At 46.3% G+C, this 24,621-nt stretch overlaps 1 pseudogene; it reads right to left on the reverse strand.

Moving 5' to 3' along the window:
* The window catches only part of LOC136624522 (zinc finger protein 84-like), a 90,463-nt pseudogene that overhangs the window by 17,004 nt on the left and 48,838 nt on the right, over window positions 1–24,621 (reverse strand).

The following is a 24,621-nucleotide window of genomic DNA, read 5'->3' on the forward strand; positions in this document are numbered from 1 at the left end:
GGTCTTGAGCCCAAACCGGACCAGCTGTTTGACAGGCGCATCAAAAAAAGGACCCTTTGACTCTAAGATGCTTGTCGTAACCCAATACAGCTCCCAACATCACCTTTTGAAGAAAAATGTAAATACATATTTGGGCATTTTGAAAGGGGTTCTTTCCTTCAGGAAGAGATCCCACATGAACCGAAAGTCATTTTTAAAAAAAGCGCAACCTCAAGAACACTTTGGCTCCTTCTCATCCCAGCCCTTCTAATTAAATTCTGCAGATTGGACCCAAGAATCCTTTAGGTATATCATGTGGGGGTCGATAAATGCAGCATTAGAAATTGTAAATGCTGCGGCAACATCCAACATGCGAAACAAGAAATTTGTCTAAATAGACAGAAATTTTTTTTTAATTAAACAATTTATGAAGTGCGGGTCCTCATGGCTGGTTTATGTAATCAAGTGTTCGTGTGGTCTCCAATATGTAGGAAAAACCACACATTCTTTAAGAATTGGGCCAGTTTCACAGGAGCATGAAAATCACGCCAAAGTGACGCTTGTAACTTAGCTGTGCGAACACGCTCATGTGAAAGAGGCCTTAGAGGGAATCAGCATCGCGAGCGGTTATTTACTGCAGTGGGTCTAAGTATTTTTTGGATCACAGCAAAGACGTCACCAAAATGCACATCACATCCTAGGAAACAAAGCCTCATGGACATTTTTCATGCCCAAAATCTAAGGAGATGTATTGGATTTTTTGCCTTAACGCCTCGAAGTTTTAGAAAAAAATATAAACATTTGAAATACATTTTTTAGATGATTATTATTTTTCATATTATTACTTTATAACTATAATGCTTTATTCATAGTACTGGGCTTCCTATATGGAGAAGAGAGATCTTATGGGCCCCCTAAGGCTCCTGGGCCCGGGTGCAGCCGCATCCCCTGCATCCTCTATAGTTACGCCCATGGGCCTTCTTATAGCTTCCTACTCTGTCATCTGCCTCTTTGTTGAAAATCTTGTATAGGTGTTCAAGCTTTTATAGGTGTTTTAACATGTTGAGATTGACTGGGGAGGGGGTGGCTACATATGTAGTTAGGAACATATGTAGTTAGGTGCATCAAGCTCGACAGAGGACGTTCGCTCAACTCTAGTGGTATCTTTTGGTCTTTACCCTATGCCCCCTCTACAAGTAAGTGCTCTTATCCTGATATTACATGTTATATTCTATCTTATGGGCTTGATGTCTGAGCGCAGGAGAACGTTTCCTTCATATATTTTCCCTATGGATGTCGTCCGGACAGAGTGTCTCTCATACCACCCACTTAGACCTAAGGCATGATGGTTAACCCTTCCAAGTTGTGCCGTACACGCCAGGCGAGTCAGATTTCTTTAATAATTTTCTATTTCCCAATATGTCCTTGCAGAGGCGCCGTCCCGGTTTCTCTTAGTGAAATGCAGTAGATATAATATGTTTGGACTTTAAGCATCTGATAAAGTATCTCATACATCCATATTTTAAAAAAAGACCAAATATTGGATTGACAATGCAGCTATTAGTGGAGTTCCACACAGGTGATCAGGATTTGACGTGAGAGAATTGTGGCAAATTTGTGTCTTTGTTCACGTGATTTTTGAGCCTCAGCGATGCTTTTTTTTTAGAATAATCTCGCATTGCATCGCTGCCCCCCACGATAATATCGCGCATTTTTGTATTGCGAAAGTCATTAACACTTTCTAATCTTAAAATCACATTGCAAAACGAGTTTGTGTGTTACGCTATTATAAAAAGGAGGCTCCATAGGGAAACACGGGAGATGAAGAATCGCACATTACAGAAGGATGGAACGTGCCATGATGTTTTATTCTCGCAGCATCTCATCAGTGAAAACATTGCTAATAGCAAGGAAACCATTGAAAATCATTGGCTTCATAAATCTGATTTTTTTACTCACTCTCGCATTGCACATTTGTACCTCCCATGTGAAGCCACCCTCAGGTAGATCCACAACTGGCTGAGTGATCGTACTCACAGACTTGTCATAAATGGCTGCACACCAAGTGGAAGAATGACTCAAGTGGGGACCACAAGGCTCTGTCTAGGCCCAGTGTTGGTCAACATTTTTATAAGTGATCTAGAGGAGGGATTGAGGGGAAACTGATCAAATTTGTCAACAACACAAAGCTAGGAGGGATAGCTAACACTAGGGAAGAGAGAGAGAGGATTCAAAAGGATCTAGAAAAGCTTGCACAGTGGGGGGCGACTAAAAGAATGGTATTTAACAAGGAGAAATGCAAAGTCCTACATCTGGGCAAGAAAAATGAAAAAAGTAGCTGGTGAGGTAGATAGGTTGATTCCCAGGTAAGGGATATATTGGGGTTGATGTTGAAAACTAAAATTTAAATCAATTAGTGTTGTCAGGGAGGGCGGAGAGTTCATGTAAGCAATATCACAAAGTCCCGAAAGTAGTGCCCACTTATCCAGTAGTCCCATCAGGTTGGGTAAAGAAATTAACGGCTGGGTTAATGTGAGCAGCAGATCATCAGCGAATAGACTCAGTTTGTATTCCACTCCCCCCACTGTAATTCCTTTTATACTGGGATTTGGTCGGACAGCTATTGCAAGGGGTTCAATCGCTAACGTGAATAGCGCTGGTGAGAGGGGACAGCATCATCGCGTACGACTGCGATCGGCACGTGACGGACATGCGCAGTGTGATCTTTTTTCCACTTTATTTTTTTCTAACGCTGCCGCTTTGCAATGCCTGCATATAGACCATTCAAGGGCTCTGTTTGATATGCGGAGAAATAGAGTATGCTGCAATTTATTTCTCCTAGGTATCGACACACGGTGCCCACACACAGTCCATAGACTTTCATTGCGCTCATTCACAGCGGGTTACACATGGGAAATACAGGACATGCGATAATGCCTCTGCTATTGGAAGGCAGCATTCCTGCAAGTCAATGTTAGATTCTTTATACAAGCCTTGTAACAATGAATGGGAATTGAAAGCAAAGCCAGAATCCATACACAGACAGCTGTTTCGGGGTGTTTGCTCCTCATCAGTGTGCAGTAAGTTTCTGGCCTGGCTAGTGAGAAGCCTGTGACGTGGGTCAGGGACGCTATTGTCAGAGAAATTGTTTTAGTCCTAAAGAAATTGCCAATACCAGGTAGAATTAAAATAGCCAGTCACTAGTGACAACGCTGATAAATGAAGACTCAGACACAGAGATCTGGGGGGTGTTAATTAATGTACACAAGTGGGCCGCTCTGAACAGGGTTACATCATTCAAGGTATAGGAGTACATACAGGTTTGCCTATAAAAGGGATTATAACATCTGGAGGTACATTTTGCAATCTTACACAATCAGAGGATGAATTCCCCCACACTGGACATTCTACTGAGCATCCATTGATGCGTTTTCTCCTTAGGGAGAACATCTAGAAGGTGAGTGAGTGGAGGCTTATAAGGCCATTCATGCGCCTCATTCCCAGTCATTGTTACAAGGCTTGTATAAAGAGTCTAACCTTGACTTGCAGGAATGCTGCCTTTCCCTGACACATGGGAAATATGCATGCGTAATATGCGGTGACAATACTCTTGTGTTAATGAGGCCTATGAATCCATAGAGATCAATGGGTTCTATTCTCTGCGTATTGCATGGGTAAACTTTTCATGCACAAATACGTCCGTGTGAATCAAGCCTAAGAAAGGCATTCTGAAAAATGGCTGAAATCCCGGCTACATACGTCGGTGCTTGCACCTCCGTCACTCCCCATAGATTTCACTGGAGGTTTCCCATCTGCAGAGCGGATGAGGGCCGAGCGCGCCAGGTTATGGGAACATACAGATAGACCCAGAGACTAACATTAGTTCCTGATTACTGAGAGAGAGAGAGGGGAATATTGATGACTAGAGATGAGCGAGCGCTGTGCTGTGGGAGTGAGCATGAGAGAGCCGGGGGGGGGGGGGGGGGGGGAGAGAGAGATCTTCCCCCTGTTCCCCACCAGCACCCGAATCTTTGCGGGCGAGCAGGCAGGTACTCAGTAAGGACGATACTCGTTCGAGGGTCTGTCCTTACCGAGTATGTTCGCTCAGCTCTATTGATGACCAATGTGTGAGAGCAGCGGAGAAGTAACAGCTGTTCTCTGCCACACGGGGAGCCGCGCACATTCACTACAGAGAGAGAAGGGAATATTGGTGACCGATGTGTGAGAGCGGCTGAGAAGTAACAGCCGTCCTCTGCCACACGGGGAGCCGCGCACATTCACTACTGCGAGAGGAGGGAATATTGGTGACCAGTGTGTGAGAGCAGCGAGAAGTAACAGCCATCCTCTGCCACATGGGGAGCCGCGCACATTCACTACAGAGAGAAAAGGGAATATTGGTGACTGATGTGTGAGAGCGGCTGAGAAGTAGCAGCCGTCCTTTGCCACACGGGTAGCCGCGCACATTCACTACAGAGAGAGAAGGGAATATTGGTGACCAATGTGTGAGAGCGGCTGAGAAGTAACAGCCGTCCTTTGCCACACGGGGAGCCGCGCACATACACTACAGAGAGAGGGGAATATTGGTGACCGATCTGTGAGAGCAGCTGAGAAGTAACAGCCGTCCTCTGCCACACAGGGAGCCGCACACATTCACTACAGAGAGAGAAGGGAATATTGGTGACCAATGTGTGAGAGCGGCTGAGAAGTAACAGCCGTCCTCTGCCGCACGGGGAGCCGCGCACATTCACTACAGGGAGAGGAGGGAATATTGGTGACCAATGTGTGAGAGCAGCGGAGAAGTAACAGCCATCCTCTGCCACACGGGGAGCCGCGCACATTCACTACAGAGAGAGGGGAATATTAGTGACCGATCTGTGAGAGCAGCTGAGAAGTAACAGCCGTCCTCTGCCGCACGGGGAGCCGCGCACATTCACTACTGAGAGAAGGGAATATTGGTGACCGATGGGTGAGAGCAGCTAAGAAGTAACAGCCGTCCTCTGCCACACGGGGAGCCGCGCACATTCACTACAGAGAGAGAAGGGAATATTGGTGACCAATGTGTGAGAGCAGCTGAGAAGTAACAGTCATCCTCTGCCGAACGGGGAGCCGCGCACATTCACTACAGAGAGAGAAGGGAATATTGGTGACCAATGTGTGAGAGAGGCTGAGAAGTAACAGCCGTCCTCTGCCACACGGGGAGCTGCGCACATTCACTACAGAGAGAGAAGGGAATATTGGTGACCGATGTGTGAGAGTGGCTGAGAAGTAACAGCCGTCCTCTGCCAAACGGGGAGCCACACACATTCACTACATAGAAATAAAAATGCTGTTTTTTTAACAACTTAGTAACCGCCCCATTGCCTTTTTACATTCTGGCTTAGTGGGCTTTAGTCCTCAGGGAAGTAAAAACACACTTGCTCTGAGGATTAAAGCCACATGGGTTGAGGATGTGACAGCTCCCTCTTATGTTGGCTGCTGGAGGTAGTTGACAACCTGGAGCTGTCATGGGGTCCGCGGGGAGTGAATGGATAACGATGATTGCATGAAAGTAAATAGAAAGTTTACAAAAGTTAAAGTTTCAACTCCCCTTATGGATTAGATCCATGAGGGGAGCTGAAAGTACTCACCCTGGCCTCCTCAATGTCCCACGGCGATTCCGTCCTGAAAGAATCTGCCACTGTGTTCTGCGCATGTGCGGCAAAGGAAAAATGATGACGCATGCGCAGAAGACGGGATCGCCCGGGAGATTTGAAATCTCCTGGTTCCCAGCTACCTTCTTCCATGAGCCCATCCCAACCCGGCCTCCTTTTTTTACCCCGGTTTTCAGACATAGCACACCGTTTACATTATTAATTTTATCTAATATTAAAAAAAATGCAAAAAAAAGTTGGGGGGAGGGAGGTTCTTTTTAGGGAGTTGATTTTTATTCTGCACAAGTGGGCAATGGGGCCGGGAATTTATTCCCTTTGTGCCCTGAAATCTAATGAGTGTTTCCTCTATTACACACCTATCCCTGTGTCCAGTAAGCCGATTAGGGCTACAATGTTGAACAGAGAAGAACTAGTGCATACAGTTATTAGATTCGAGCCACAATGGGTATGTTTATGAACACAGGATAAACGGAGGGATCCATTATGGGGTGCAAATCCTCATTTTCATGTAAACTATAGAAAAAAATATCTTTTAAATGACATATTTGCAGAAGTGCAACATTTGATTTTTTCTCCTCTGAATTGCATTAACTTCTGAAAAAAAACTGTGAGGTCAAAACACTCCTGACCCCCTCAGTGAATATATTAAGGGGTGTAGCTTTTAAAATGGGGTAATTTGTGCGGGCATCTATCACTCTGACACCTATGAGCCTTTGCAATCTTGGCTTGGTGCAGGAAAACAAAGTGTTCCTCAAAATGTAAATAATTAATATTAAATTTTTACGTTTCCTAAATGGTTAATAAAGTAAACAGATGGAAATATATGTCTTATCAAAAATGTGGACAGTATGTTTGCATAAATTTGTGATATTACAGTTGAAAATATGAAAAAATGATACTTTTTCCAATTTTGGCACTTTTAATAACGAGCCCTTATAATGAGAAGCTGACTGCCCCCCTGTGGCGGCGGCTCCCGTCCAGCGCTGCAGCCTCAGTGCGGCCGCATGGAGCCGGGAGAAGCGGCCGGCGGTCATGTGCCGCACATTGTGTCCGTGAGCGCTGAGCCCCTCACAGCGGCCATAGAAGAATCCCCCCTGAAGCCTGTGAGGGGGAGCACCACGGGGCCGGCCGCCGCTTCTTCCGGGCTCCGTGCGGCAGACATCAGGGGGCGGAGCCGGACGGGAGCCGCCGGGAGAACATTCAATGTGGCTTCATTTTATGTCCCAGAAAACCTCTTTAATGGGAAATTCACCCCGGAAATCCTGCGAGCCGCGTGACCCTGTGTGCAAGAAAACCAGCCAATCACAGCGCAGCTTATAGCACTACCTGCTCCTCAGGAGAGCTGCGCTGTGATTGGTTGCTATGGGCTTCCATAAATCTGCCCCCCAGTGCTGGTGACCCCACATACCTCCACCTGCAGCCGGACAGGAGCCGTGGGGTTGTTCTGTGCTTACAGGACCTGTGATGATGTCACCGTCATGTGATCAGTGTGTGGGAGGAGACAAGGGGTCACATGACCAGGTCTCTCCGCTCAGTGTATGCAGGACTCTGCTGTGAGGATGTATTCAGAGAGTGGATGGAGCAGAGCCGAGCGCGTGCGAGACGGGGGGGCGGAGCCGAGCGCGTGCGAGACGGGGGAGCGGAGCCGAGCGCGTGCGAGACGGGGGAGCGGAGCCGAGCGCGTGCGAGACGGAGGAGCGGAGCCGAGCGCGTGCGAGACGGAGGAGCGGAGCCGAGCGTGTGCGAGACGGAGGAGCGGAGCCGAGCGTGTGTGAGACGGGGGAGGGGAGCCGAGCGTGTGCGAGACGGAGGAGCGGAGCCGAGTGTGTAATGTACATGTAGGGGCCGTATTATTATTTTTACTGCCATACTGGGTGTTGTACATTGTAAAATGATTTAACCCTTTAACTGCCAGTCATTATTGGGGTTTTTGTTCCCACTGACATACGAGGTTTGTGTGTTGTGGGTTATTTTAATGCACCCTATAATGTTCACTAAAGAACATGTGAAGCGGGAACATTTCAGTGGTGCAGGGAAAAACTGGAATTTTTCTTACTGATCATTCCCTTTCTTGAAGGCATCATGACAGCATACATCTGGAGGTTGCTCACCTGCTGACCTGATGGGACAGGAAAAGGCAGAGCATAAAAGAAACCTCCCCTCCACCAAACACCAGTGCGTTCCAAATAACCACAGTGACAGAATACTTAACCAGAAGGTGTGTTTTTATTGTCATCACACACCTCAGACAAAGAAACATAAGCATACACATTACCTCATGTGTTGGACAAAACAAGGGTAACCATGTCGGTAGGGGGGGGGGGGGGGAAAGCCCGTATGCTGTCATGATGCCTTCAAGAAAGGGAATTATCGGTAAGAAAAATTCCCGTTTTCCCTTCGTCATCATGACAGCATACATCTGGAGGAATACCAAATAACTGGCATGGGCTTTTTTAGGGAGGGATTACCGCTTGGAGCACCTTCCTACCGAAGGTTGAGTCCTGACTACATTTAAAGTCCAGCCTGTAGTGTTTAACAAAAGTATGGCCAGAAGTCCACGTGGCTGCGTTACAAATCTGCTCGATTGACGCGGGCGCTCTTTCTGCCTGTGGGGGGTCAATCAAGTCTTGACCGTAGAGCGGATGCTGTCTGCCTCCAGATTAGCCTCTTAGATATGGGTACCCATAGACGACACAAATGGACAACCACATGCTGGATGAGTTGTCAGAGTGAAGTGCGTTTATTCAGAGTATTACAGAAGTTATAGGGAAAAGTTTGCTGACGTATGATTTGATTACTGCGCATGCCCAAGGTTACATAGCATCTGCAGATTTTAATTAGCATTACACATCTTTTAGAGAAGTCTCCTACATAAACAATATATATCAATGTCCGGTGACACCTGTAACAAAACAAAACATTCCTGGGCGCTTCTGAGAGAAAGGAGTGAACTTTCTCAAGGGAAAGAATGCATGTGAGAGAGGAAGCTGATAAGGATTCGAAATCATTATTATAATTGGGTCTAACATTCTTCTAGTTCAAAAGTGAAAGATGTACAAATACATGTGTTTAGCAAAAGCAAAGAATACAAAATGGAGTCGCTGTAGTCAATAAGGCATAAACGTGAATTTACCCCTCACATTCCCCCGTTTTGGACATGGGGTCAAGACAAGTATGACTCCTAGTCCATAAACACGTGATTCATATCGGCGAAAAGAAAGCTTTTTCAGTACATTTAGAAATACATGAAATTATAACCTTAATTGCTCTATAAATGCATAATAAAATCATCACAACTTGTAATATACTTTGTAGGATCCCCATAAACCAACCTCCTAAACCAGGAAACCAATTGGCAGGGTTCAAAGAACTAAATGTGTTACCCCACCAGCTATCTCTGGTTTCTGAGTTTTCATTTGTCCATGCAAACAGTTCTTTTGACGGAACAGGAACAGCCAAGAAAGGAAAACCAGTGGCACTAGGTGTGTGTACAAGTCCAACAGTACTTGGTGGTGCCTAACAAGGTGGTTTAGGGCATTGTCCCTTTGCACCCTCTCACAAGGGCGAAGCATGGAGTGAAGAGTCCAAAAGTCCATCAATAAACAAAATGTCCTTCATTTTCCTTCTCATGGGGGGGCAAAGGTAGGGCGTGAAAAGTCCATTAGTCCTAAAACAAACAACAGTTCTTTACAACTTTACTAAAGTAGGTGTGATCAGCAGGACTTGACAGGGCCCTTTGACTCTGGGCCCTAGGGATTTCCGGACACGTCTCTTTGCGACCACCCAATCTCCAGGTAGTAGGGAATGAGATCCCTCTAAGTTGTCTGGGCCTGGAATGGGAGAAAAAGACTAGATTCTGGGTTACCATTAGTTGGTCACACAGGCGCTTTACATATCCGGCTACTATGTCATAGCCCTGCTGCAGGGCTTGTGGATGATACAGTCCCAATCTTGGCATAAAGCCAAACAACACTTTCTTTAACTTAAGCGTACTATTTAGTCTGTTAACTTTGTCTAAACTCTGCAGGTGTGAAGTGTGTACCTTTTGCTTGAGTCAATCACTTCCGGTACCTCGTATCTGCGGATTACCTCATTCATCAGCTCCTGTACGATTACCTGCTTATTTACCTTGATAACAGGGTAGGTCTCCGACCTGGAAAGACATCAACAACAACAAGCACGTGGTCATACTTCCCAATAAGTGGGAGCTGAGTGTAGTCAAATTGCAATCCCTGAAATGGGTAGAGTGGTCTAGGCAAGTGTTATGTGGCAAATTTACTTCTGCCCTGTTGCTTACGGCAAAGGTCATGCAAAATTGGACAAGTGATGATGCAGCAACTACAGGAAACCCAGGAGCCACCCGTCCGTGTTCAAGCGTCGATCTCATTGCTGCTTGGAACGGAGTGCTGGATGAGGCAAGCATCGCCACCATGCTGAAGGAGGTGCTAGAAGGCCTGGAGTACCTGCATAAGAACGGCCAGATCCTCAGGGATGTTAAGGCTGGAAACATCCTTCTGGGTGAAGACGGCTCCGTGCAGATCGCAGATTTCGGCGTCAGTGCGTTTCTAGCCACAGGAGGCAACATCATCAGGAATAAAGTCAGAAAGACCCTCGTGGGCACGTCATGCCGGACGGCACCGGAGGCGACGAAGCAGGCCAGAGGACACGACCTCAAGGCGGACATCTGGACCCCCGGTAGGTGTGTCTTTCCGTGCATTTGCTGGGCCATCAGGGGGCACAGGGACCGTGGTGGGCAAGTTCTGTTGACTGTTCGCCATTCACCGTCCCATTTCTGCTGCTTGTAACTGTAAAGTCTTTTAGCATATCAAAGTCCAATGTTTGTATCAAAGTAATTCAAAGTCCAAAATTATTGTTAAATTCTTCTTTTCTTCTTTTCTTCCACGGCTTAAGGGCCGCTGCCTTTGCTGTGTGGTCTGTGATGGCGTTGCCTCTTGTTTCTCTGCTGTAGGAATTGGTGTGAGCTTTCCACTTTGTCACCACTGCACCATTCTTAACAAGCTGTCTGGCCTTCCATGTTAGGCCGTAGTCATGAGCTTATGCCAAATGCATACTGGGATTCAGTGTAAATGTTTGCCGTCTTACCTTTTACCACTCCACACGCCTCAGCGAGGGCCTGTAACTCCGCTTCCTGTCCTGGGACATGCGGAGGCATTCTGCTTTTAGGACATCTTGTTGCGTGATCACTGCATATCCAGCGTGGAGTCATCAATTACCCTGGTACCATCTACAAAAACAACTCAGAATATACATTATTAACAAAAACTTTCAGTTGACATAAAGAAGAGACAGTGTCTACAATTGCCTCTTCCTGGACATGTGCCAGGGGGTACTGACGGACCAAGGGGGCTAAGAGCTTGTTCCTCTGCGTACGTAAAAGTGAGGACGGGTAGAGGTGTCGCTTGGTCTGCTGCCATCCGACAGAAGGTCGGGTGACTTTCAGACCCGGGGTGTATACAAGCCTCACCGGACAGGTGAAGTTTGATACAACCTCCCAAGGGTCCCATCACGCAATTCTCAATATGCTTTCAGGACCTTCCAGCATAAGGAAGCGAGTGAGGTATCGTGACCCTTTAAACATTACCTCAAGCGGTTCAGTTTCTGCCAGCTGAATTGGCACTTCTGAAGCCCCTTGCACCGATTATCGCTAGACAATCAGGCTGGTATTCTATTTCAAATAGATCATAACCTTGTTGTAAAAAGGAAAAAGAAAAAAATTAAAAATTTAAAAATAGCTTTAAAAATAGCTGACCTGCAATACCTAGATCACCTATATCTTCTCTCCCCCCCTTTTTGAACTAGGGTACTTAATTGGAAGGGTAACCGAGTTCAAAGTAGTAGAAGAATGACAAGAGCACATTGTAGCTGGATTTGAGGGGCCAGAAATAAGTGCTTGGGTTGCACTTGCGTGTATATGCTCCGGGTGTCATGGGGGGGGGGGTGAGGACCACTAGGGGGAGTTGGTTCAAGACCAACTCCGAAGATTTGTTAACCATTGCCTGTACTGCTGCCACCGCACAAACACATGAGGGAGCTCCTCGAGCCACTGGATTCTGAGTAGCATCCAGGTGGCCGTGGTCGTCCCCTGTGCTTTTGTGTCGATACTGTCACCTGGTCAGAAAATTCAGTACAGAAAAGAACGGATGAAGTATAAAAGGGTGAGAGAAAAGAATAAGTAGTTGTATAAGAGCGAAAACAAAGTGGACCAATGGGGGCAGTATGAAAACAAGGCCCAGAAAGGTGCGGAATTTGGCAGCAGGTGTAAGTACAGGTTTGGCCGTCCGTACGTTTCTTCTACAGAGCATTCTCAGAAACAGTATAATTATGACTTGTTGGCAGGCTGCCAAATTATCAGCACACAGCGCCTACATCACACACATTATGCATACATTACAGTCTGAACACGGGTCATTAATTCTCATCCGTTCATGCGGTCAAGTCTCATTCAACTATTAGTAAGAGTTCACACAGGACGTAACACGCAGGATGCAACTGTCCTCATCTTGCAGACAAATACATTCAATCATTCTCACCCCTCCCTGGGATCAGTCAAACTTTAACTGTCTGTAATACCAGAGAAGTATACCAGATTCCACATCAACCACTTTGTAAAACTAATGAACACACATTTAGCAATTATGCACACGTCCGACCAGTGACAGGACTGACATTTACACGAAGAACAGCAAAAACAGTAAAATTCACTGGATTCATTACGGGTTTCATTCTATTCAAGCAAGCAGGGTTACTCGTTCAGTGTTCTCCACTCTAATCTTTTTGGCTTTTAGAGGCACGCATTCCTCTATCTCTCTGGAACAGAACTAAGATTTTTGGAAAACAGCCAGAATATCCAGGCTCCAAACCACACCAATCAAACCTGGACGGCAGAGGAATAGTTAAACGCTCACACAAAAAAAAGGACAAAAAACTAAACGTATGACAAAAAATTAGATTACATAACATGAAGACACACAATATTGGTTATTTGACACATAATTATTCACAGATTCTGCATGAACTTGCTTTATGTCCCTAGGGACACAAACTATAAAAGAATTCTCTTTCTCTGATAACTACCGTATCTACACGTATCTTACTCCTTCTATTAACATACTTTCACCAACTTTTGCTTATCTCTGAATCTGTGAGACTTTGTGGGTCTCAGATCCCCAAATTCTAACTTGCTTTTCCATATAAGCATACTCTTTGCCTTAAACATTTCTACTATTTCACATGAATTTTTGAGACAGGATTTGTAGCCCCAGTGTCTATAAGGAAGGGCACTTCCTTACTTCATATGGAAACAGGCTCGAGAGTCTGAGTGCCTCTATCCTCTGTTTCCACGGTAGGGACACTGGGGCTGGATCGCCGGGACTTCATTGGGACGGATTCGGGCGACGCGGCGTTGTCGCTGGGAGTGGCGCCCTGATCCGTCTTCTGGTTACAAGGTTTCTTGGGACAGCGGCAATGCTTGGCCAGGTGGCCTACCTTGCCGCAGTTGTAACACTTGCGTGTTTCTCTGTGGGGTCTGTCCCAGAGTTGGACTTTCCCCTCCTGGTAGCTATAATATTTAACCACCACTGCAGGGCGCTTCTCATCCATAGCAAACCCTACTGCCTTTTTATACAAGTCTCTGGGCTTGGCTTGTTGCCAATCAGGGGTGCATGCTTTTATTTTATTTGCCAATGATGGGCCAATGCCTTGCATGAACGCTTCACACATCATTGAGTAGTACACTTCATCTGTACGGGGGGTGAGACCCATGTCTCTAGCCTTTGTTTCTAATCTGCCAAAATAGCATTCAACGGTTTCATTCTTTTCCTGTTTACACATAGTTAAAGCTGTTTTTTTGTAAAGGGTGTCGTTGTCCGCATCTGGGACAATGCCAATAAGGTTTTGTTTTTTTTTGGGGGGCTCTTGTGGTGGAGTTGCAGCGGTACAACTCTGATACTCAGGAAGAATCTCAGAGCTGCTTGCGGTTGGTAAAATCGGGTGCATTCTGGTCGGATCACGCACCGGGGGTGGTGCATACACAAGTATGCCCTCAAACACCGGCTCACAATCCCACCGTTCTACGTTTGCCTTTCTACTATATTTGATTATGGCCTCTACTCCTTTATCTAGATTGGCATCTTTGATAGCTTTCTTGTGTTTTGTTCTGTACTGCCGCCAGAACTCATAGTTGAAAGTTCCTGCCTTTTTAAGCCCTATCAGCTGGTAAACTTTACGGGCTTGTTTATAACTGTCCTCCCCCTCTCTCTCCCTAATTATCTCAATAGGGGTCAAGAACTGAGACCCCATACTAATAATTGGACTTGCCATTTTTGATTCACCGGTAAATCTGGCGGTCGCGATGACCTTTTAAGTCCCTTCTGCCAGGTCGCGGCTGGCAGGACACAAATGTGTACTATGGGCAGGACACAAATGTGTATTATGGACTTTGATGTCCGCTGTTTCTACCTCAGTCCTTCGGGTAGATCAGGACAGTCCCTTCTGCCAAGCCTACGGCTGGCAGGGTATGAATGTTTAATATTCACTTATTAGTATTATGGACTTGGTGTCCGCTGTCTCTACCTCAGTCCTTCGAGTAGATCAGGACACAGTCCCTTCTGCCAAGCCTACGGCTGGCAGGGTACGGATGTTTACTAGTAGACTTTTTATGGAGAGAGAGGAAACCACCTCTCACCTTTATACGCGGCCTCTGTGATCTTATAACAAATGACAGCTAGGAAAATGAGTGCGGCAGTCAGAGTACAACAGAAAGTTATCAATTCAATGGTTCCAGCAGACAGCATGGCAATATACACATGTGGGTTCTTTCCGTCTAACACGGTTACTAAGAACACCGTAAGTTACACAGGCAGAAGTATCCTATAAACATGCAGCAACAAACCTTTCTGTCGACACGTGGCTTTTGGAGACAGGGGGGCTCAGATCTTTGAGTGATAAGTCAATGGCTTACCTTACACCGGTGTTTTGTAGATCTGAGGTCCCGTGTCCCCTAGTCCGGATGGTCGGCAGGCAGGGTTGTCAGATATTGGCTGCAGGTAAGGAGTTAAATTCTGGCCCTCGTTGGTTGCGCCAAGTAATGTGGGGGGTCAATCAAGTCTTGACCGTAGAGCGGATGCTGTCTGCCTCCAGATTAGCCTCTTAGATATGGGTACCCATAGACGACACAAATGGACAACCACATGCTGGATGAGTTGTCAGAGTGAAGTGCGTTTATTCAGAGTATTACAGAAGTTATAGGGAAAAGTTTGCTGACGTATGATTTGATTACTGCGCATGCCCAAGGTTACATAGCATCTGCAGATTTTAATTAGCATTACACATCTTTTAGAGAAGTCTCCTACATAAACAATATATATCAATGTCCGGTGACACCTGTAACAAAACAAAACATTCCTGGGCGCTTCTGAGAGAAAGGAGTGAACTTTCTCAAGGGAAAGAATGCATGTGAGAGAGGAAGCTGATAAGGATTCGAAATCATTATTATAATTGGGTCTAACATTCTTCTAGTTCAAAAGTGAAAGATGTACAAATACATGTGTTTAGCAAAAGCAAAGAATACAAAATGGAGTCGCTGTAGTCAATAAGGCATAAACGTGAATTTACCCCTCACATGCCCAAGAAGATGCCACCGCTCTCGTCGAGTGGGCCTTCAATCCTTCTGGAGGAGGGATGCCCTTGGCCTTGTAAGCTTCCTGGACCGCTCTCCTGAGCCACCGGGCGATCGCATCTTTAGAAGCGGCCCTTCCTTTGGCCTGCCCCTGAAATTGAACGAAAAGTTTATCGGTCTTTCTGAAACTTTCCGTTGCTAGTACAGCTCTTTTGACATCTAGATTATGGAGCTTCTGCTCCTTTTCGTTTTTAAAATTTTGGCAGAAGGCTGGAATAACTATTGGCTGGCCTCTGTGGAAATCTGACAAGACTTTAGGCTGAAAGGACGGGTCTAAAGAAAATACTATTTTGTCTGGGTGAATAGTCATATATGGGGCCCTTCGTGAGAGGGCCTGGATTTCACCCACGCGTCTGGCCGACGTGACTGCCACAAGGAGGGCTACCTTATACGTCAGCAAGGCGATGGATAGATCTCTAATAGGTTCAAAAGGGGGATCGCAGACGGCCTGAAGGACTATGGTCAGATCCCAGGGGGGTGCCGTAAGCCTTGTAAATGGATGCAATCTACTTGCCCCTCTAAGAAATCTCCTAATCCACCTGTGCCCCGCAAGCGCGAGATCAAAAAATGCCCCCAAAGCCGCAACTTGGACTTTGCGGGTATTCGGACTCAACCCTTTATCCAGGCCCGCCTGGAGAAAATCTAGGATTTTACGGATGTCTGGCTGATCTAACTGCTGGATGTCCTGGCCTATCCACTCTGAGAATTTTTCCCAGACTTTGGAATAGATCTTTTTTGTCGAGGGTTTAAGGCTCTCGCTAATAGTGGAAATTACGTTAGGAGAAAGACCCTTCCCCAAGAATTTTACCCGTTCAAGATCCAGGCCGTAAGCCTGAACTTGTGAACCTCCGGGTAAAGAAGAGGGCCCTGCAGCAATAGGTCGGGTCTTGGTGGAAGGTGGAAAGGCTCTCCTACTGACAGAGATCTCAGGAGGGGAAACCAAGGTCTTTTGGGCCAATAAGGTGCTACCAGAATTACTGACATGCTTGACCGCAGTAATTTCCTTAGTAGGAGCGGAATTAATGGTAAAGGGGGAAAAGCGTACGCCAAGTCCCAAACCCAGGGGTGAGAGAGAGCGTCCGTGCCCAAGGCCTGTTTCTCCGCGCCTCGGGAAAAGAAAAGCCGGCACTTGGTATTTGCGCTTGACGCAAATAGGTCTATTTCCGGTACCCCCCATTTCGTCACGAGCAGGCTGAACACCTCGGGATGGAGTTCCCACTCTCCTGGGTCCACTTTCTTCCTGCTTAGAAAGTCCGCGGCTGAATTCTCGGCTCCTTTTATGTGAAAGGCCGACAGTGACTTGGTTGTGAGTTCCGCCCACTGAAGGATCCTTCCCGCCAACTGCTGCAGTAGAGGATTCCTGGTGGTACCCTGGTGGCGAATGAGTGACACTGTCGTCATATTATCTGAAAAGATCCTCACATGCTTCATCCCTAAGAGCGATTGCAGGCTACGTAGGGATTTCCACACCGCATTAAGTTCTCTAAAATTAGACGAACCAGATCTCTCATGAGCGTCCCAAGTACCCTGTATATAACCGCCTTCAAAGTGGGCCCCCCACCCTTTGGCGCTGGCATCTGTTGTGATTTATTATTGCAGGGTCCAAGAACCATTCAGATGCCCGTGACAGGTTGTCTGATGACAACCACCAGCGGAGTGAAGATCTGGCTTTAGCAAAAATAGAGATTGTCTGGTCGAGTGAGGACTGTAACTTGTCCCAATTCTGAAGGATTAGTGACTGGAGACCGCGACTATGGAACTGAGCCCAGGGAACCACGCCAATACACGAAGTCATTAGCCCCAGGATCCGCATTGCGTCTCTTACTGTTACTCTAGATTTTTTATAGAGAGTGGAGCATTCCTCTAAAATATGCTGTTTCCTTAGAGGAGGAAGGGATGAATTTTGGAGACTGGAATCCAGAATGACTCCCAAGAATTTTTTCCTGGTTTCTGGTTCCATGTTGGATTTTAGATCATTAATAATCCAACCCAGGTCCTTAAACAGTTGAAGTGTGGAACCCAAGTGTGACCTCAGAATAGTCGGGGAATCTGCCACCAACAGGAAGTCGTCCAAGTAGGGGACGATAATAATCCCACGATTGCGCAAAAAGGCAACCATTTCTATCACCACCTTGGAAAAAATCCGCGGAGCAGAGGAAATTCCAAAAGGGAGGCAAATAAACTGAAAGTGACAGATTTCCCCTTCCATTCTCAGCGCAAACCTCAGGAACTTTTGCGCGTTGGTGTAAATAGGGATGTGAAAGTAAGCATCCTTTAGGTCAATTGTAGCCATTACATTATCCCTGGCAATTAGGGGAGTTGCAGTTCTGATAGTCTCCATTTTAAATTTTCTATACTCAATGAATTTATTCAATTCTTTGAGGTTAATTATTGTGCGGTGGGAGCCATCTGGTTTGGGAACCAGAAAAAGGGGGGAATAAAATCCCTTCCCCCGTTCCTTTTTGGGGACGGGGATAACCGCGCCGAGATCCAGCAGGTTCTGTACACCTCTCAACAGAGCCTGCTCTAGGGCTGGAGACTGGATTGGGGTTACAATAAATCTGTCAGGGAGGCGAGATTCTAGTTCGATCTTGTACCCCTCCGCCACCAGGTGTAGCACCCACTCGTTAGTCGTTATATTACGCCAACTAGTGGCAAAACGAGCCAGTCTACCGCCCACCGGGCACGAAGATGCGGGCTGAGGGACGATAATAAGAGTCTTACCCCTTCCACCCTTCGGATAAGACCATCTTCCGGTCTTCCCTTTCCCAGCGTATGTAGACGAGGGACGTGGAGTGAAGGGTCTTTTGGGCGGTCTGATGGCTGGCAGTCCCTGGTTCTGGTCAGCTGCTTTTTCCAGCAGGCGATCCAGGTCCGGTCCAAAAATGCGTGCACCCCGAAAGGGTAGGGCACACAGCTTGTTTTTGGATGTTAAGTCCCCCGACCACTCCTTTACCCAGACTGCCCTTCTGGCGGTGTTGGATAGGGCTGCCGTGCGCGCTCCGAAGCGGACCGTTTCCATAGAGGCATCCGCCAGAAACCCCGTTGCCATCTGTAGCAGAGGGATGCCGCTCGCCAACTCTTCCCTGGAGGCTTTTTGGTCGATTAGGGACACAAGCTGATCCAGCCAGACCGCCATGGAGCGAGCCACAGAAGTGGCCGCGATATTGGATTTTATGATAAGGCTGGACGTGGACCAGGCCTTACGCATGGTCATGTCCACTTTATTGTCCAAGGAGTCCTTTAAGTGGGACGTATCTTCGAATGGTAATCCCGACTTCCTGGACACCATAGCGATAGCCGCATCTACTTTCGGCATTTCATCCAGAAATGCCACCTCGTCTCCCGCAAATAAAAGGCGCTCCTTGAACTCCCTAGGGATTAGCGGAGTCTGATCCCCACAAAGCCACTCGTTCAGGATTAGTTGTTTGAGCGTGGCATTTACAGGAAACGAAGATTTCCGTTGTGGAAGCAATCCCGCAAACATATCGTCTTGTGCTGTGCGGGGTTGCTGCACATCTTCCTCCACCTGCATGGTTCTACGTACAGCTTTTAAAAGTTGATCCATGTCAGCGGTGGAAAAAAGGTACTTTTTCTCCTCCTGCAACACTTCCCCAAGATTATCATACTCCAAATCTTCCGCCATGTCAGAGTCGGACTCTGACACAGCCGGAGCAGACCTTCGTGTAACCCCTGAGGGCCAAGGTTGGAGGTCCGAGAGGGAGGACTGAACTTCTTCCCGGACGACCGACCGAATTTCGGACATGAGGGAAGATTTTTCCTCCTGCAAAATTTTTGCAGAACAAACGGCACATAATGTTTTGGTATAGGAGTCGTCGAGTTTGGCCAAGCACACTGGACACTTTTTACTCCTCCTCCTAGCCTCCCTAGGTTTTTGAGTATCCCTGTCCTGAAATGACAAGGGAGAACTCTGTTAGTAAGGAAGTGTATGTAGTGCAGGTGTCTGTAGGTTGGGCCACTGGACCACTTACAGTTTGGAGATTCTCTGGGTCCTCTCTGGCCGACATCCTGCGCTTGCTTGTGGGATCAACTCCTGTACTTAGGATCGATTCCCGGCATGAAGAAACACCAGCTGCTTCCCTGGTGTGGAGGAGCTTTTAAACATTTGAATCCGGCGCCAGCCACGCTAAGCCACGCCCACTTTCGCGCTAGGCCACGCCCCTTGTGGAGCGTCTGACGTCACTGCGTCATTCCCGGAGCTCCGCTGAGGCCACGCCCCCTTGAGGAACGCTGCTGCTCGGCCCTGGACCCAGAGATGGCGGCCACCGCCGAAATGACGGCCGCAGTGGTGCCGGAAAGCCCGTACTTGGACCCAGGCCCACGCAGTCCCCGGTAAGCTCCCAGATGAGGTACTTCCCACTGGGGCGCTGGGGCTGCCAGGAGAGATGCCGCCGCTCACCGGTAAGCCCTGGAACCTCCGGCATGGGACAGCATCGCTGGAGCTCTGCCGCTGCTGTCCTGAAGGGACAGGAAAAACACTGGTGTTTGGTGGAGGGGAGGTTTCTTTTATGCTCTGCCTTTTCCTGTCCCATCAGGTCAGCAGGTGAGCAACCTCCAAGCGTATGCTGTCATGATGACGAAGGGAAAAACATATATACCAGCATGTAATGTTGGTGACCAGCACAGTTCTACCTTATCTCCCTGTATCTGCGAGAAGGCGTCCAAAGGCTGCCACTTCCTATAACCCCAATACATCAGATGCTCACTGGATTACCCCAGAAAATTTCAGACCCCAGATCCCTGACTTTACTGGAAGATCAGGGATACAATTTAATACAGTAGGACTCAGAGGGGCACACTTTAAGTTCTTTTTTTCAGATAACTTTATTATCCACATTGTTACCCAAACTAATTTATATGCCCAGAATTTCATCCAAGAAAATCCCAGCTCCAGTCTTGCAAATAGACCCCTGCGGATGCATCAAAGAGACAAAGATCAAAAAAGCTTGGGGGTTACCATTTGTACCTGGATGATTTTTACACGTGTTCCCCTATTCCAGAGCCTTGCTTCCAGAAGAACAGTGGCATGTGGCACTACCTGAAAAAAAATAGGAAAAGCCTCCCTAAGTCGCTGCTTGGGCAAACTCTGAGAAGTGGCAAGAGCCGGGCACTATGCAGCGACAAAGTATTGTGTATCAAATATAAGGACAAGAGCACATCATAGGGACATAGCAGTACCCCCTGCCCAGTACGAGGTATCAGTACAGAGACCCCCAAGCCAGACTGCATTCTTGACTACAATAGGTACATGGGAGGTGTTGTCCTGTCAGATCAAGTACCGAGGCCATGCAGAAAGCAAGGGTGTGGTATAAAAAAAACTGCCCATGCATATCATGCAGGTGGCACTGTATGATGCCTACTTGCTACATCGATGTGTATGCCAGAGGGGCACCTTTCTTAAATTTCAGGAGGAAGTCATCAAGGCACTAATATTTGGGAACCAGGAGGTGGGGGGGCAGTAATTCTGGAAGCGAGGTCACACGTATAGTGCTAGAGCAACACTTTCCTAGTGAAATTTCCTCCACTGGTAAGAAGGGAAGGACCCCCCCAAAAAAGTGCAGTCTGTTACATGAGGGATCTACATCGTTTCTTCTACATATTGTAGCCCGCAAGGGCATGTAATTAAATATATTACGTAAGAGGAAGGACATGTATAGCGATCTGAAATTCTAAACATAGCACCCGAACGTGCATGATAGAAGCGATCTCCCTTCACCATGTTGTTACATGCAACACAATTGAGACATGGATAATTCCCAGGTTTAAGGGGGGCAAATGTGGGCTGTGTGTTAGTCTTAGTTTTTTTATACAGAGAATGGACAAGCTTGTCCTTCAAATTCTGACTCCTTTTATATGACATTAACGGAGGATGGAGGAATTCCTCCAAAGTATTGTCCAAAGAATAGCTAAAACAATAACAAAAAATTGCTTCTTCTCTGATGAATTATTTGATGGTTAAGAAAATGTGGCTGGAATTCAAAATATTAATATGGCTTCTCCCCTGTGTGAGTGCTCTGATGTCTAACAAGATATCTTTTCTGGGTAAAACATTTCTCACATTCTGAACATGAAAATGGCTTCTCCCCCGTGTGAATTCTCTGATGTTTAACGAAATCTGATTTCCTGGTAATACTTTTCCCACATTCAAGACATGAAAATGGCTTCTCTCCTGTGTGAGTTCTCTGATGGTCAACAAGATATCTTTTCTGGGTAAAACATGTCTCACATTCTGAACATGAAAATGGCTTCTCCCCCGTGTGACTTCTCTGATGGTTAACGAAATCTGATTTCCTGGTAAAACTTTTCCCACATTCAAGACATGAAAATGGCTTTTTCCCTGTGTGAAATCTCTGATGGTTAACAAGGTATCTTTTCTGGGTAAAACAGGCCTCACATTCTGAACATGAAAATGGCTTCTCCCCTGTGTGAATTCTCCGATGAATAACAAGACCTGATTTCGTGGTAAAACTTTTCCCACATTCAGGGCATGAAAATGGCTTCTCGCCTGTGTGAGTTCTCTGATGATTAAAAAGATGTACTTTCTGGGTAAAACATTTCCCACATTCAGAACATAAAAATGGATTCTCCACTCTGTGAGTTCTCTGATGTTTAAGAAAAGCGGATTTATATGTAAAAATTTTTTCACATTCTGAACATGAATATAACTTCTTCCATGTGTCAACTCCTTCATGTTCAACATCTCTTCTGTAAACTTTGTGTTGCTTACTAGTCTGTGATAAATCAGAAGATGGAAGCTGTTTAGAGGGCTCAGATGATAGGTCGTTGCTGTGATGGACTGAGGGTATATCTGGGATAGTGGCAGGCTCTTCATATGTATCTTGTATGATATCATTATCTTCCACTTTACAATCTGTTGATATCAGATGTCCCTCTGAACTCCTGGCATCGTCATCTGCCAAGAATAAAACAGATTCTAATATTTTTGAATATAAAATAACAATTATATATATTTTTTTATATTTCTATATTACATATTTATACAAATTGAATTTCTAAAAGCATTTCCCAACAATAGTTGTCACAATATTTAATGGAGCACCTAATCTGACAACCAATCTAATGGACCAAAGCTTTCTGTATTTTTCATCTCCATTGAAACCGAGTACTTCCACATTGTAGGACAAAGGTCGCACCATGGCGGAAACATCACTGCCTTTATGGAGAAGAAATAAAGAAGGCATCTTAGGATGCTGAACATCTTTCATTGAAAATCTCTTTGTGCTGCTCTGTTACTTGCTTTTCGTATTGTCTTGAGGGATCCAGGAAGTCAGGATCTACTACTGAGTGTGCACTTATATGGCTTTCCAAAAAGTTGGATCTATTTCTGTTGTACTGCTGGAATCAACACTTTATTTTCTCTACATGTAGTCTCACCTGGGGGGTCATCTGTAGGGATCTCCTCCTTACACGGCTGATCCCCCCTCACATGTGTCTCTGTAGCATCAATAGGGATCAGAACTTCCTCCAGTTTCACCAGCTGTGAAATAAATATTGTAAAAGTCATCACACAGTTGGAGAAGTCGTGTGGAAGGTTTTATATGGCCAGAAAAGATCATTAATTAGTATGAGGAGCCGGAATGACATGACAGCAGTAGTGATCTGGGCCAAATAGCTGCAGGTCTCCTGTATAACTCCAACCTGTTGCTTCTTTATTCCAACCAGAAGTCTCCAGAACCAGAAAATAGTGATAAGATGTGGAGATCTAATGTCTGCGGTCGGCTGTAATCCTGCCATCTCCAGCTTTCTCATTACACAAGTATCAGTCATAAAATAAGACTGAACACAAGACCTTCCCAGCCGTCCTACAGACCGGACGGGAGATTTCATGAGACCTTCTCTCCATCTACCTGATCATCCTGTGGAAGAAGAGGACGGGGACATCTCTCCGCTACTGTTCTCTTACTGGATCTACCTGCAGAAACCATAGACAGCCACTAAATTCATTCTCTACATACAAATGATAAAGGCCGTGTGGATTTAGTCCTGTCTATTACCTGGTGATAGGGGGGGCTGGTGGTCCTCCATCATGACGTCCTTGTACAGATCCTTGTGTCCTTCTAAATACTCCCACTCCTCCATAGAGAAATAAACAGTGACGTCCTGACACCTTATAGGAACCTGACAACACAATGATACCGTCATCACCCAGACACTTTATACCGCCATAATGTATATGTATAATGTCCCAGCATTCCCAGCAGTGTTACCTCTCCAGTCAGCAGCTCAATCATCTTGTTGGTGAGTTCTAGAATCTTCTGCTCATTGATCTCCTCCAGTATCAGGGGGTGAGGTGGAGGCCCTGTGATTGGGCTCAGGGGTCTTCCCCATCCATTAGACACCGGGGCCTGACAGCCATCACTAGAGGTCTTCTTCACTACCGTGTAATCCTGTTTATGGGGAGACACATCCATCAATATCACTGCAGGCATTTACAGAATCCTTCATGTCTCCAATTATATCCATATGTTATTAAGGTTCTGTTCACCTCTGTGTTCATCAATTTCTTTGTTCTACTCATCGAGTGTCAGATCCATTATATGGCCGACATCAGCAGCACCCAAGTACCCCATTGCCTTATAATAGATCTGTTGGGTATCTGTCATTTTACCAGCAAAACTGCCCAGCCGGCTCTATTATTTTCCAGCATTTATGACCTAATCGGCAGTAAATCCTCTGCCATAGATGTGACCAGAGGCTGACAGAGATAAGAATGATGGAACGTGACGTCATCCCCAGAATCTCTCACCTCTCCTGTAAGCTGGAAGAGTATCTCTAGGTTGAGGTTGAATATACTCTCCGCCATCTTGTCCCGGTTCCTCTCCATCCTTGTCGAGTCAATCAGGAAAATCATCTGGCATATAAAATATCAGCCGAGGATCCTGGATCGAAAAAAGAGAAGACAATGCAAAATCATACACAATCCTGTAATAATACAGCATTTAGTACTGTACTTTAAACCCATGCTATGGTAAATTTATGGTGCAGGTTTAAAGCTCCTGTAATCTAGTAGGTGCAAATTGGGTGTTTGGTGGTCAACTCACAGCCGGGCTCCTACTGTAATGGCTGACAGTAGAGAAACCTCCATTCCCAACCATTTAATCTTTTCTATGCCTCAATCAATAGCAATTATAAGCTGCATGTAAATGGGTAAGAGGGAGAGGGGTGTCCCCCATCAGCACCACATGATGTGATCATGATGATGGGTTACCATGGCAGCAGGAAGCCTAACAAAAGCCTCCATATCCATCAGCT

Source organism: Eleutherodactylus coqui, chromosome 4 (assembly GCF_035609145.1).
Source record: "Eleutherodactylus coqui strain aEleCoq1 chromosome 4, aEleCoq1.hap1, whole genome shotgun sequence".
Classification (NCBI taxonomy): domain Eukaryota; kingdom Metazoa; phylum Chordata; class Amphibia; order Anura; family Eleutherodactylidae; genus Eleutherodactylus; species Eleutherodactylus coqui.